Raw genomic sequence first — 16,736 nt, 5'->3', positions numbered from 1 at the left:
AGCAATGCTTTACTATTGAATTTATTAAGTATTTTTTATGTCTGGGTTAACAGCACAGCTGTTTTCAATATCTATTCATTTAATTATACATGGAGCTGCTGTTAGGTTAGCCCAATTCAACATTTGGCTTAATTGGATCAGCCTCTTTTTGCTATTGACTTGAGACATTGTTAGTCACATCTTGGTTCAGCTCAGAGGAGCATTTCTCTCTCATCGCCATGCTAGTGACTGTATGGTGTACCATTAAAATTTTTATGGAGTGCTTGTATTGCAATGCCTAACGAACTATGTATTTCTTTTTTTAAGTTTGATTTTATTGAAGAAATAAAGAAAGGAAGGAGAGGGGGAGGAAGAGAAAAAACAGGAAATGGATACAACAACATAATATATCAGAATGAGGAATACTAGTTAAAGTAAATACAAAAAGAAAATCAGTAATATAATAAAACTTCATAAGAGGCATATATAACAACATGAGGATTGAGTGAACATAACATGAGTATAATGAAGTAGAAAAACAGTATAATACATGAAATGCAAAACCATAATATAAAGGCAAGAGGGAAATCATGGAGAGTTACGCACCTCGACAATGTCAAGATCTGGGGAGGCATGTGCTGGGGCAGAGGAAGAAAGATATGTAACCAAAGGAAGCCAAATCAGGTCACGTTTGATTGCCAGGGAAATGGGGGATACATAGTTGGTATCTAGTCGATGGTGAAAGCAAACTGCATTCCACCAGGAATGATAGGAAACATTTGCAGCTTGTTTCCAATTAGAGATAATGGTATGGAAAGCCACAGCAATCAAAAGGTCAAGGAGAAGGTAATGACAAGGAGACTGGGGAAGTTACGGTGATAGGGAACCTAGAAAAATTAGTGAGGGGGAAAAGGGGACTTGAAATTGAAAAATCTTCTGGATTTTCTTCCAGATTAGTTGCCAAAATTTGGAGATAGAGGAGCATTCAAACAGCATGTGTTTGAGATCAGCAGAGGGACATGAGCATGACCAACAATTAGAGGGGGTGTCTGAAGAAAAACGGGACAGGGTAAGTGGGGTAAATAAAGTCCTGTGATAAATAAAATATAAGGTTTGGGTAGTATTAGCAGCTCTAGAGGTCTTATGAAGTTTATTCCAAAGTTTATCCCAGATAAGTACCGACCAATCCTGAGAGAGATCCGATTCCCAGGCAATTTCGATCTTAGATTTTACTCTGGCAGTAGAAAAACGAAAAGAATTATAAAGAGCAGAGGCGGAAGGAGTAGGCTCTAGAAGTAAGGAAGTAGATTTGCGGTCCAGAGGAACGTCAGTTGAAGAGGGTAAAGAGCGGAGGTAAGTGATCAGGACTGGATAGAGAGCAGTGTATTGTGAACGAGTAGAGGAGGGTAGCAGGAAAGAGGACTGAAGATCCGTGAAGGAGAGAGGAGAGCCATGTGCAAGTAATTGAGAGACCCAACACAATCCCCGAGAGTGCCAGGACTTCCAAAAGATGGTGCGGTTACGGATTCTGATAAGTGAAATATTCCAGATCGGTTGTTCATGAGTAGAAGTAAGAGAGGGATAAGAGGAGGTCAAGTAGGGTTAAAGGAGATTGTGAGAGAAAGAGATAACAGGAGTAAGAAGACGGGCTGGGGAGGATGAGAAAGACAAACATTTGCGAAAATTAAAAGGGTAGATAAAGGAGGATTCCATAGTTAACGAGACGGGGGGTAATAAGGAAGATCTTGAGAGAACCAGCGGGTAGTTTGTTTCATAGAAAAAGCGCGATGATATTCCTTAAAATCCGGAAAGCGCACCCCAGAATGAGTTTTGTCTTTACGTAAGGAGGCAAGAGCTATCCGAGGACGCTTACCATTCCATAGAAATTTTAGTAATAAAGAATCAATCTTTTTGAAGAAAGAAATCGGAACGCGTAGAGGGAGCATAGAAATGGTATAAAGAAGAAGGGGAGATAACATCATTTTTATGGAATTAAGCCTACCCCACCAGGACAGAAAAAGAGGATGCCAACGTGAAATAGCGGTGTCCATTTTCTTGTAAATGTAATCAAAGTTTAGTTTAAGGGTGTCAGATATGAGAGGAGCAAACCAAACACCCAGGTATTTGATTTTGGAAGGCTGCCAGGAGAAACCAGTTTGAGAAAAAAGATGTTTCTGGCACGTAGAGTTTAGGGGGAGGATTTTGCATTTATCAGAATTGAGGCGGTAACCAGAAACTGTGGAGAAGGAAGAGACTTGCTGAAGAAAAGAAGGAACAGAGGAGACAGGATCAGAACAATAAAAAAGGATATCGTCAACATAAACAGAGTTTGACCTGATGAGAACCGAATTGAAAACCTTTTATACTGTCATCCAAACGGATCGTAGTAAGGAAGGGCTCCAAGGCTAAAACAAAAAGCAAGGGGGATAAAGGGCAACCTTGTCAAACACCCCTGTGTAAGGAGAAACAATCCGATGTCATCCCGTTAACAAAAATGGAAGCCTGAGGATGAGAGTAGAGTAAAGAGATGATAGAGATGAATTTGGGAGGGATGCCAATCCAACGCAAAGCCGGAAACATAAAGTCCGATCCAATCCTGTCAAAGGCTTTTTTCGCATCCAAGGATATGGCTGCAAAGGGGAGATCCAGAGAAGAAGCTTTACTAAGAATGTTAAGGAAGAACTATATATGTCTAAAACACTTTTTGTCACATATAAGTATTATGTACCAAAACAATCTTTTGTTAACTGTTGTCGTTATTTCTGCTTGTTTAATGACACAAGTGCGAGCTTGAACTTAAAATTGCTTCCTCAGTGCATTTTGATGAGCATCTTTGGGTTGAGGTTCCAGGTATGATAAACAAAAAAAGCAGTCAAGAGGTCTGTCTACGACATTTACACGATATTATGTGGGCACTTGCTCATAACCGCCTAAACGACACCAATATCACCACCATCACTACCATTGCCACCACAAACAGATCCAGTACCACCACCACCAATATCACCACTCTCACCAATGCTGCACCAATACCACCACCTTCAATACTACTAATACAACCATCACCACCAACGCCACCACCTCCAACATAAAACACCAGCAAAGTTATCACTGCCACCACCAGTGCTACTATCAATATCACAAACAATAACACCAATACCATCACCATTTCTCTACCACCCTCACCACCGTCAGTACAACCACTAATACAATCATCCCAATGCCACCACAAATAATAGTAAGAACCCCCACCACTAACCCCTGTACTAATAGCACCACCAATACGCATCCCACCAATAGCAATGCCATGAATACCGTTGCCAGTGCCATCATCATCAATGTCATTAATACTATTGCCAGTGGCACCACTTCCAACAACACTAGTAGCAATTCAAGCACCACAATCCTAATACAACTTCCACCACCATTACTTCCATCAGCAATATCACCACCACCAATATGATGTATTTCACCACCACCACCATGATGTATTTCACCACCACCACCAGGTCCACTTATCCCCAACATACACAAAGAGCAGCTCATCCAAGCATTAGTAATTAACCATTTGAATCACACCAATGTGTTATAATCACACCAATGTGTTATACCTGGAACTTCAACAGTGCGTTCAGAAAAGGGTTCAGGTTATTCAGAATGCAGCAGCTAGGCTAAATCGAAATATCTCGCAAAAAGAGCATATGGTGCAACATCTGAAGGCTCTCCACTGGCTTCCAGTTGGAAAGAGATGCATTTTAAAAGCGCTCTGACATTGCCATAAATCAATACACTCTGGAGAAAAAAAAAACACACAACAGTTATGTCTCGCTGCCTTTTCAGAAATATACACCAAGCAGAGCACTTTGATCAGCATCTGCACTACAGGTCAAAGACCCAAAGTTAAAAAAAAAATCAGAATGGGAGGCCGAGCTTTTTCAGTGATCTCTGCAAAGACCTGGAAGGCTCTTCCCTTCTGTCTGAAAGCAGAAACCAAGTTGCTTTCCTTCTGAAAGCCTCTCAAGAAATAGCTTTCCTAAAGTCACTCCACCACTGTTTACACTTTTAGTATGAGCACCAGGAAGCCCCCAGGTAGTTGCAGGTTTTATAAAAATCAAACCAAATGATATTACCACTATAAAATCATCAACAATACCGCACCAAACACCACCACCAATACCACTAATTTCACTACCACCGCCATTACCAGAACCACTAATACCACCACCAATACCACACCAGTACTACCAATACCAATACCATCAACACTGATGCCACTCCCACAATACCACCACTAATACAACCATCACCAGTAGCAGTTCCAGCAATACCAATGCCAACACTAAAGCCACCACCACCAATACCACCTCCCCTATCTGTACCACCACTAACAAGCATTGACTAAGTGAATAGGACTGGATATTAAAGTGCTATTGCTTGCAAACATGATTTCTGCATGCTTGTGTTTGCATGCATTATCACTTTGAACCAGACTTATTGGTTTTGTCAGTGCCTTTCTCATCTTGATGGAACTACCAGTACCATCTTGCTGGATGCGTTAATTCTCTCCCATTTTGATGGAAGCGTTAGTCCTCTGCTATCTTGATGTGTTAGTCCTCTCTCATCTTGATGGAAGCATTAGTCCTCTCTCATCTTGCTGGAAGCGTTAGTCCTCTCTCACCTTGATGGAAGAGTTAATCCTCTCTCCTCTTGATGGAAGTAATGCCTTCTTCGCTGAGATCCCTCCGTTTCACCTGAACCCTTTAAAGATCATCCTACACTTTATACCCCAGCTGAATGGCGGATTGCCACCACTATAAAAAGGACTGCAGAGGTTCCGACCACCTGCTACATGATTAACAAGCCTACTGCATCATCTTCAAGACTGTGCACTCGAGCACCTCAACATTCCTAGCTCATCAGACTAAGATCTCTGGTTGCCTGTGCATCACATGTGGAAGTAATGGCCCTTTGCTAGAAAAAGGAATAAGGGAAGACAGGCCACTGCAAAAGGTCTCAGCAACACATCAGGGCATGGAACTCCATTTTTTTGCACATCCTGTGGTCTCCTTCCTTTCTGCAGTGCAAGGCTGAATCTCCATATGTCCCAACTACATGTCCATGTGTAACTCCCTCACACAGAAGCTGAATGCTTTTAGACCTGATTCACCTGCCTTGAGAGCCTTGTGCTCCTCACACCTTCATGCACTCAACCCCGGAAGAAACAACAACTGCCAGCTCTCGACACCAGACACCACCTACGGCCAGTTCTCCTGCTGACACTGCAGCCAAACCTTCACCAACCTTCGAACCCCCAGGGCTACCGTTCACCCTCACGACACCCGTGCACCCGAACCCCTGAGGTGCATTCTTCTCAATGTACACTCCCTGCACAGACACACAGTAGATATCTGGGACCTCCTCGACTCCCTTTCGCCAGACATTGGCTTCCTCAAGGAAACCTGGGCAAACCCCACCTCTGCTCCTGACATCACTACCACCATCCCCGACGGGTACAAGATCCAGAGAAAGGAAGGCCCCAACCACCCAGGAGGAGGACTAGCCATCGCTCACAAGAACTCCCTCCAACTCACCACCTCCAGCACGAACGACTCCTCGTTCCCCACGGAACACCTCCATTTGCAGATCCAGACCAGCCCCAAAACGGCCCTACAATGCATCCTTGCCTACAGACCTCCCGGACCACAAACCAAATTCACTACAACCATCACTGACCTCATCGCACCCCAGCCCATCGCCTCCATGGACTACATACTGCTCAGAGACCTGAACTTCCACCTCGACAACCTCAGCAACCCCAACTCCACCGCCCTTCTGGACAACCTCGCCAACATCGGACTGAAACAGCTCTTCACCACACCTACCCACAAGGCAGGACACACCCTTGACCCTATCTTCGCAGGAGGGAACAGCAACCGCTTCAGCCACACCACGCAACCACTCTGGAAAGGCCACCACTGTGTACAATTCTCCCTCGAAAAAAACGCCACTCACAAACCTATACCATGCTCTCCTTTAAGAAATTAGAGTAAGGTCACTGAGGAGCACCTCAACACCACCCTCAACCACGATCCCCCTCCCACCACGACCAACGTCAACTGTGCAGCCAACAAACTACACAGATGGATCACCAATTGCGCAGACAAGCTTACACCCCTTCCTAACTCTGACAGACAGCGCGCTAAGAAAGACACCTGGTTCACCACTGACCTTTGAGAATCCAGTTGCACCTGCAGACATCTTAAGAAAGTATGGCGAAACACCAAAACTCCAGAAGCTTGAACCACCTACAAGGACGCCATGACAGAATACCACCAACGCATCAGATGCACCAAAAGGACTTTTATCCAGAACAAAATCCTCGCCAACTCCAGCAACTTGAAGGAACTCTTCAGCATTATTCAGGAATTCACCAAATCCTCTAGCGAGGCATCAGACGTCACACCTTCCCAAGACCTCTGCAACAAACTTGGCTCCTACTTCCATCTCAAGATCAAGTCCCTCTAAGATAACTTCAATGAACAGACACCTGACACCGAAACCACACCTACCCCCAGCAACGCCAGCCATCTGACCATCTCCGCATGGACCGAGGTCACAGCTGAAGACACCACCATGACCATAAAGAGCATTCACTCAGTAGCCCCCACGGACCCCTGCCCGCCGCACATCTCCCACAAATTCTCTGCCACCATAGCACCCGAGCTACAACGCAACCATTAATGTCTCCTTTGAATCCGGCACATTCCTTGATGACTGGAAACGCGCAGAAGTCAACCCCTCCTCAAGAAGCCCTGTGCAGACCTCAAAAATTGCAGACCCATCTCTCTCCTCCCCTTCACATCTTAAGTCACCAAGAAGATCGTCAACATTCAGCTCACAAACTACATCGAAGCCAACTCCATCCTCAACTCTACCTAATCTGGATTACACTGCAACCACAGCATCAAAACCGCCCTCCTTGCTGCCACTGATGACATCAGCACTCTCCTCGACCAGGGCCACATGGTGGCCCTCATCTTACGAGACCTCTCTGCAGGCTTCGACATCGTCTCCCACTGCACCCTCACCATCAGACTCCACGATGCCGGCATACAGGGACCCGCCCTGAACTGGATCTGCTCCTTCCTTACTGGCCGAACCCAAAGAATCAGACTCCCGCCTTTCCTCTCCGAACCCACAGTGATCAACTGCAGAGTACCCCAAGGATCATCACCCAGCCCCAAGCCCTTCAACATCAAGAAGGTCCCACTCACCACCATCGTCAGACAGCATGGACTCAGCATTGTATACTACACCGATGCCAACAGCTCATCCTCTTCCTCACGAAGCAACCCGGTGCCACCCTCTACTCAACTTCCAGGAAGGAATGAAAGACATTGCCTCCTGGATGAGCAGCAGCTGCCTGAAGCTCAATTCAGAGAAGACATAAGTCTTCGTCGTCAAACCACCCCATCAGCATAGGACAACACCTGGTGGCCCATTGCCCTCGACAACACCCCCACTCCCAAGGACCACGCCCGGAACCTCAGTATCATTCTCTACTCCTCCCTCACCACGACCCGACAGATCAATGCGGTCTACTCCACATGCTTCAACACCCTCCGCATCCTTCGCAAGACCTTCCAGTGGATCCCCCCAAATCCAGAATGACCGTCATCCACCCACTCATAACAAGCAGACTGGACTACGGAAACACCCTCTACGCCAGAATCAACAAATCCCTGCTCAGAAAACTCCAGACCATCCAGAACACTGCTGCCAGACTCGTCCTCAGAATCCCATGACATGAACACATCACCCAGCCCCTACGATACCTCCACTGGCACCCCGTCAAGGAGAGAGTAACCTTCAAGCTACTCACTCATGCCTACAAATCCCTCTACACCAGACACCAATACCTCAATGAAAGAGTCTCTTTCCATGTATCCATGAGAAACCTCCACTCCACCGCCCTCGCCCTTGCCAAAACCCTGCGTATTCGCAGAGCCCGACCGGGTGAAAGGACCTGTTCCTACATCCTGGCACAGACCTGGAACAAGCTCCCACTAACCACCAGACATGCCCCCACTCTGCACATCTTCAGGAAGAGCTTCAAGACCTGGCTCTTTGGCTGTTAAGGAGCAGGCTCCCCCCAGCGGCTTGAGACCCTGGCGGGTGAGTAGCACCCTTCACAAATTCCTGACTGATTGATTGACACCTGTCAAGCACTCTTTTGCTTCATTCCTAGTGCTGAAGAATACCTGCTTACAAATATGCATGCACACTTAGGAACCTAATCATGTATACCATACTTGTTCTGCTGTATCCGGCCCACACTCCAACTAGGTTGGCCTGAATTTGTCATGGTCTAGCACAACCAGATAATGACAGATGGTGCTTTGTGCTTCTAGGCACTATTTTCACGCAAACCTTTGATATTGCACATCTCTAGTTCTCCAGATTGGATTTTTGTTGTTTTGGTGTCAAATAATTTATTAAATGTTACTCTATTTTTCTAATTTGGTGAAGATTTTTCTTGTGTTGTGTTTTCAGTTTATTGTTCTTTGAAGTGCTGCATAACAATGACTCTAAGTTAAGCCTGACTGCTTTGTGCCAGGCTACCAGAGGGTTGAACTAAGGAAAACAGAACAGTTCACGGAAATCAACAGATGCACACTGTAAATGGGCATATGGAGGTCCACGCTACAACTGTGTCCCACACTCCCTCTATGGATAGATATGTCACAGTTCAAGGATTTGAGAATCTGGATAGCTAGACACCCGGACTAGTACTACGGGGCAAACTTGGAATGCTTGGATGTTTAAAATGGTTGCATTCCCATGGTTGTTATATATACTGCAGAATAGTTCTTATAGGATACCAGAGGCCTTTTTTACAAAGGTAGATGCACTGGTCTAAACACTACTTTGGGCAGGAGGATAACCCAGAATAACCATGGAAGTCTTAGATGCATTACCAAATGTACAGAAATATTATGAGACAGCAGAAGTGAGTGTGGCGAATGACTGGGCATATGTGGACAGGGAAGACCCGGCAGTAAGATAAAATAGAATGGGAATGGGGACAAAGAGTTACTTGCACGCACTGTATGGGGGTAAATTGGCACCTGAGGTGTGCCCAATGACAGAAACCATGGTATGGATTTTGAATAACCTAACCAGGGAAATGTGGTGAACTCTCTGGTTAACTCCTGAAACACCACTGTGGTAAAGCTCTAGGATGCGGCCAGTGGCGGATGTGTGGGACGCGAATCGGGTGGTCCCCTTCTCCCATCTCAAGAGAGAATATAAGATGTCTGAAACACAGTGGCTGCACTATGCCAGGTTGCTGCAAACCCTCAGGGTATAACCCTGGAGGAAGAAACACATGAAGATTTCCCTTTAGAAAACAGGCTTTTGGATGGGCGGATAGAACAGGAGATGATTTCAAGGACATACGGCAGTGATGTGTAACACACAGGCACCTCTGATAAGGCTACAGGGAAAGTGGGAACATGGTGAAGGAGAGTTGGAGGAGGATGACTGGTTGGAAGCATTAGAGTTCACTGTGATGGATGCAATAATAGTGAGTTTTAGGTTGATCCAACTCAAAGTCCTATACTACATTTGTAACCTGCTCCAAAAGATCGGGAAGACAGGGGACGCGACACATCCTGCCTGTGGGTTTTGGTTTAAAAGGTACTTTCCTACATACACTGTGGAGTTGCCCCGCATTCGACCCTTCTGAGAGGGATCATTAGAAAAAGTGACTGCGTTGCCTTTGAAACTACAGCCCTGGTTAGTGCTATTGGGCATATAGGGCTTAGCGGACCATTCTAGATGTTGAAGTTGTTGGTAAACATGGGTTGAATGGTGGCAAATAGGGACTTTGCACAGATATGGGGGTCAGGGATTCTCTCAGTGCATCTCGACTGGGTATTGGGAATGGAATTCTGCAGAATAATGGAAAGGGAAGTTTACAAGGGGAGAGGGTGCAAAAGCAAATATGATAAGATATGGGGGGTTGGGACAAGGGAGCGGGTTAAGAGGGGGAGTAGGGCACACTCGCCTTCTACGAGGGCTGGGAGGGGACACAGTAGATCCATCAGGGAATAGTAACACAGACTCGGGACGTTGGACGTACCCAGGAAGGAGTGAAATGCAGTTGAGTATATAGAACCTTGTGATGGTGAGTGTATCGGTGGGAAATAGGGAAAGTACGGATGGTGGGAGGATGTTGTGAATATTACGTTTTCTTTCATCTATTGTACATGAAACCAATAATAATAATTAAAAAACAACTGTGACCCAGGATATCATGGGATACCATTTGTGCTGCGATGTGTTGTGTTATGATCTAGGTATCTGTGGATTCTGTTAACTGTCTCGCTGTCATCATTGTATCCCACATGTATCAGAATGTATGAGCATGGAGTAGAACACTGAGGGGCATATGGACACTTTTTACGATGTTGTGGTGGCGATAGGGGCATTGCCTTATTTACAAGGCAGCGCAAAACCACTTAACGTGGCTTAACGCTTCCTTGTAAATAATGCCCCCATTCACACTATGCTTAGCGTGAAAGGGGTGGGCAGTGGGTGTTGCGGTGGGTGTTCCACCGCAACATTCATGGATTTTGACACTGCCCCCTATTTACAAGGGCAGGGTAAATAGGAGGCAGCTCCAAAATTAAGACCAGGGAAAACCTGGTCTTAACTTTGCGAAATGCATTATTTCTCCTCGTTTTTGCACAAGGCAGCACACATGGAAAAAGAAAAATGCCTTGGATTGTTTATGTACAGGAAGGCGCCCCTTCCGGGAACCTTCCTGTGCATAAACAATCTTTCCCCTGCACGCAGACACCCTTGCACTATGAAGCAAGGGGGCCGGCGTTGGTGCTACACTACTAAGTGTAGTACCAGCGCTGGGGAAAATGCAAGGATGCACCATATCGTTGTAAATATGGTGCAGCATTGTGTTTCTGAAGTGGCGGAGTGAGGCGTTAAGCCATGACGTCTTACGCCTCACTCCGCCACTTCCTTGAACATATGCTCCCTAGGGTGAAATAGTGACGGTTTGATGCTGGCGACAATGGTCAGGATTGACCCAGCTGTGGGGCCTCCCTGTCCTGTGTACTGATGTAAACGTCTTGAGTATGAATAAACGGTTGTATGATCTTACAACGAACTCCGTTGTAACGCATGCCTTTACCACGCATGCGTTACAACGGAATACTATTTTCACGCTTTTCCTTCTCCACGTTTTTTCCGTGGTGACGTCATAAATGAAAAAAAAAACGGCCGTTTCCTTCCCCTGCGCCGCCGATTTCCTGCACATCTCCTCTAAAGGTTAGTGGTTTATTTTTGGGGGGCAGTCCCCCCAATCCCCCCTTTTTAATTTTTACCCTTTACCACACATGCCTTTACTACGTACATCGTAGTAAAAGTATGCGTGGTAAAAGCTGTCGTTGTAACCACGCATGCGTTGTAATGCATGCGTGGTTATGGTTTTCATTGAAACGGCCTCGTTGTAATGGCCGTTTCCCTGAATAAACTACTCGACTGAAACCTGAATGCGTTAGTGGTGATTGGCACAAGACGATGCTGCATCCCAAGCGAGACAGAAAAGACACACACTAAAAGCCGATGTGGGACTACCCAGGAGAAGGAGACACTGTTAGTTTGGAAAGCTAGACTAGAAAGAGTCAAAAGGAGCATTAACCTGATGAGGTGAGGCGGGAGGTCTGGGGATACCGTGTTGCCATATATTGAGCATTTGAAATTTACTCAGCAGTGGTGAAGGCGCTACACAGAGCTATAAGAGCCACTAGATGCCCGAGCTGAACACGCATACATGAATGGTCCTGAGGGAGAAGCAGAATGACCTCTCAATGGATGATAACTAGTTGCACTGGAGTGGTTAGTTTGAAGTATGCAGGGCAGGGGTTCTGGTCCATGGTTAGTTCTACACCCTAAGAAGCCTAAACAGGAAAAATGTATTTGGGAATATGAAGTCCACATCTCCGCCCTTCACCAGGATACCTAATTTGGATGCCCTATGAGGGCGGATTAAAAAGAGAGGTTAGGCCCGATAGGGGTGGGGAGAACAGAGCACAGGTCACATAAACTGCCTCCTGGCCAATCCGAGGAAGGCAGAGAATGTGTGGTGCAGTCCTGACTCAGTATGACTTCTGTAACCTCACCTAGAACCCTTTGGATGGTCGTCCGATCATTAACAAAAAATTAAGCAGAACGCTTTTAGTTAATATTTTGGAATCACTGAGTGAGAGCACTATTATTCTTTGGGATGTATTCAGAGTAAAGGAGCAAAATATTAATATTAAGTATTCAACATAGCTCTCCCATACTAGGGCACACCTTAGACATCTTTTGGGTTCCAGACGTTTTACAATTTCTGACTAAAAACATTTTTAGAATTTCCATTGCTTGACCAGCTTTGACTCTGGAGCACCACTAGCGTGACAGAAGAGAAAAAGAATATACATCCTTACTTCACTGACATGACATGCATGTACTGGAGCAGAAACACAAGAAAATTGCCTCACCACCTACATTTACATCCACATTTATGGAAGGCTAAAGACAGTCACTGTCAAATTCAACCAGGTACTTTTATTTATACCAAACCACTTTTTTGTTTTACCAACATTTCTCAAAAATTATACATAAAGACACACAAAAACACTTCTATATGACATATTTACACTATACACGGAAAGTTGATCAATAACTACTATTTAGAACAAACCTACAACAATACAAAACAAGTTTACATGTGTAAATAAACATTGAATTATCTACAGGTGTGGTGAATGAACAAGGCTTAGAAGAAAGTAGCAAAAGAAAAAGGAAGAAAGTGAGAAAGGAAAACAGACAATTTCTGAATTATTTTGCCACCAGCGATTGCTGGTGAAAAGGGGCTGAATTCCAGATTGGTCCTTTCTAACTAGCCGACGCGTTTCGAATCCAGTAAACAATTTCCTGGAGTCTCATCAGGGCGCAATCAATCTGTCAGTAGATCCACTGCAGAACGCCGTAGACAAGAACGAAGGAGGCCACAGCGGCAGCTTTACCGATCTTGGACGGACTTTAAATATTCTAAAAATTGGACACCCGACTCCCCATTGGCGCAATTTGAAAGCGCCCATGGCCCCACGCTTGGGATGAAATCTACGAGGCAACCTCTCTAAAACGGCGCCTGCCGCCAGCCACCTCCGCCCACGCTGGCAGAAGGTGGCCCCTGTTTTTCTTTGCCTGCACTATGAGAAGCCCAGTGCCGCACAGCCAGAACCAGTGTGTTCTGTCCCTTGAATCCATTTCATCTTCTACTCTGACAGATTGATTGCGCCCTGATGAGACTCCAGGAAATTGTTTACTGGATTCGAAACGCGTCGGCTAGTTAGAAAGGACCAATCTGGAATTCAGCCCCTTTTCACCAGCAATCGCTGGTGGCAAAATAATTCAGAAATTGTCTGTTTTCCTTTCTCACTTTCTTCCTTTTTCTTTTGCTACTTTCTTCTAAGCCTTGTTCATTCACCACATCTGTAGATAATTCAATGTTTATTTACACATGTAAAATTGTTTTGTATTGTTGTAGGTTTGTTCTAAATAGTAGTTATTGATCAACTTTCCGTGTATAGTGTAAATATGTCATATAGATAAGTGTTTTTGTGTGTCTTTATGTATCATTTTTGAGAAATTTTGATAAAACAAAAAAGTGGTTTGGTATAAATAAAAGTACCTGGTTGAATTTGACAGTGACTGTCTTTAGCCTTCCATAAATGTGGATGTAAATGTAGGTGGTGAGGCAATTTTCTTGTGTTTCTGCTTAAGATAAGGTCCAGCCTTCCCACCTGTCTTTAAGGGCCTAACTCCTCTTGTTTCACTTATGCATGTACTAGAGGCACTGAGGCTTGGAGAACATAAGCATTCCTTGGAAGTAATGAAGGGAAGTAATAGAAGCAGACTAGATTACAGTTGTTTACAAGTAGGATGTGGAGGAGAGATCTTTTCTTCATAGTTTGATGTGGAGTTGGGGGTCTAGGCCTACCCTTATTGATGGCAGATAGCATACTCCTTACACAGACCTCTTTGCCTGATATTAAGAGTCTTCACAAATCAAACGCAAAATAAATGTTTCAGATATCGTTGTGAATATTATCCTCCTCGGAATTGTATCCTATTTAAATATGCCTAAATGCACCCCATGCATCCTCTTTAAGTCCTTGTTCACACACTTAGGGGCCCATTATGATGTCGAGCGGATTGCCTCCGCCAGCCTGGCGGGGGCAATCTGCCCGACATTCACACTCGTTTTCCCCCCGCCATATTAGTATGGCGGGGGGGGGCGTCCGCCGCTTTTCCGCCCCGGTCGCTTTGCGGCCTGGGCGGAAAAGGAATAATATGGTGGCGGTGTCTATCAGACACCGCCAGCCATATTATGATGGGCGTCTGTAGGTGCCTTTTCGCGGCGGCGATGCCGCCACGGAAAGGCATGCGGTCTTCACTCTGGGGGCCCCCTGCGGGCCCCAAGAGTGAAGGAGAGGTGGGGGGTGCACACGGGGGGGGTACCTGTGGTATCCCCCTTCATTTGCATTAATAAAGCGGCAAGCCCCCCCATTAATTTTCTTAAAGGGTGGTGTTCCCTGGGGTTTGGGTGGCCTTTGAGCCCCTCACCCAAGTACTTATAAAGCCCCGGGGGGTGGCAGTCCCTGGGGTTGAGGGGGCCCCTTTGGGCCCCCCATCACATATCAAAGATTGCCCATGGGATTTGGCCCACCTGGGGGCTAATTATTAATGAATCGCGGGAGTTTGCACTTCGTTTTTTTTTTCCGCGGCCCGATCCGCGCACCCTGCGTGGATTTTGTGAATTGAAAAAAAAAAATTGGGGGGGGGGGGGACTCCCTAATCAGGCCTAGGGGGTCAGGGTGTTTCTACTCTGCCCCCTTTTCATGTTTTACGCATTTTTTTAACTGATTTCTTGTGCCTCGATGGCTGGTTTGGAGTGTTGACAGCCAATTACCATAAAGCTCGTGATCGGGAGGGTGCGTGGATCCTGCGCGGCCATAGATATATAAAGTTTTTTACTTTTGATTTTCTCAGCAACTACTAAACAGATTTACACATTTTACCAAAAAGGGATCTTTCTGAACCAAGAGCTACGTTAATGCTAAATTTGGTGTCATTCGGTTCTGCAGTTCGGACTGTAGCTGTGTCTAAAGTTTCCTATGGGAAATTGCATGGGGAAAACATGTTTTGGGACACCCCCTTTTTTCTCGCCCCCCCGTGATGAATCACCCCAAAACTTTCAGCATAGGAGCAGACCGGAGCGGGCCATAAGTTTTGAAAATTTCGCGAAGATTCATCAACCGGCGCCAAAGTTATTGGGAATAGAATGTTGTGAATTCCCTATGGAAAATAGGTCCTAACTATAACTACCTACTGGCGACCACCAGTAGGTAATATATATTGGTTAGATTTTTATATAATTTAAAAATTATAAAATACATTAAAATTATTAGTTTTATATTTGTTTTAAAGTAAATATATATATATAAATTATATATATAAGTGTTTAACTTCTTTAATTGTTTGTTTGTTTTATTTGTTAATATGTATTTTAAATCTAAATTATCTTTCAAATTAATTTTATTTTTCAAGATATTTAATATTTATTAATGTATTTTATATATATATATATATATATATATATATATATATATATATATATATATAAAAACGATATATTTTACAACTATATATTTATGACATCGATATTTTTGTACTTACCTTTATGAATATAGGATGTCAATATTTTTGACATTGGTATTTATAACTCGATATTGTGGTATGAGGATATTTTAGGTGTCGATATTCTGTCAGTGAACCCACTTCCCCTACTCCAGGCATTTTGGTGAGTGAGTGGATCGAAATCCCCTCAGGCTCCCTGAAGTCTTTGTTCATAGCCACAAAGAAGCATTGGAATGTTGGATCACCGGGTTTATACCAGCCATTATAAGCCCGGAGCTACTCCATTGTTTTCAAAGGAGCTTCCAACGTTACAATGTTCTAATATAGTTTATATTCAATTTATGGTCTATATCAGTGAACACATATTGACAGACAAAGCATTGTTTTCTTTTTACATCTTTTATTTTTTCCTATCCCTATGATTTAGCAATACATTTTCCATTGCAGTAAACTCTAAGGGAACTATTAAATCATGACAGTTTATGGTATAAATAATTTAGGTTTGCTGTGGTGTTCTGAGTTTTTCTTCAAACAAACACATGATTCTTCATGTAATGGAAACAGAAACGAGTAAGGTTCCTTTGGCCTATCTTGTCAGTACCTTAATGTAAGTCGTTTCAACAATAGATCCGTTTCTGTGTTGTTTTGTGATATTACTCATGCAGTTATTATGGAATTTGAGCAATGTAAGTTATTGTGATATCACCAGGTTTAAGGCCATGCGACATTACATCCTGAGAGGATAGAAGGTCAAAGGTCATATAATGTCACTTCCTGTGATGTCATTGAAGGCAATTGGCGTGTGATGTCACATCTGCTACTCTTCGCATTTAGTTGAATCAACATCGTTCAGAACTACATTCCACATAATGCCAAAGATTTTTTCTGATGTCTCCCTTACTGAAGGCAAACTCATTTGAAAAGTTATCTATTGGTTTGTTTAATCACTGCTACAATTTGTATTTGTGTTTGTAAGCATTTGCGTC

At 44.3% G+C, this 16,736-nt stretch overlaps 1 protein-coding gene across 1 annotated transcript in view; it reads left to right on the top strand.

The window, feature by feature from the left end:
- The window catches only part of LOC144825191 (mucin-2-like), a 1,014,272-nt gene that overhangs the window by 258,378 nt on the left and 739,158 nt on the right, over nucleotides 1–16,736 (top strand). The gene's annotated exons all lie outside the window — the stretch shown is intronic.

The sequence above is a fragment of the Lissotriton helveticus genome, chromosome 3_1 (genome assembly GCF_964261635.1).
Source record: "Lissotriton helveticus chromosome 3_1, aLisHel1.1, whole genome shotgun sequence".
NCBI lineage: Eukaryota > Metazoa > Chordata > Amphibia > Caudata > Salamandridae > Lissotriton > Lissotriton helveticus.
Note: the sequence above shows the minus strand (reverse complement) of the source record. Positions and strands in the feature narration are given on the sequence as shown.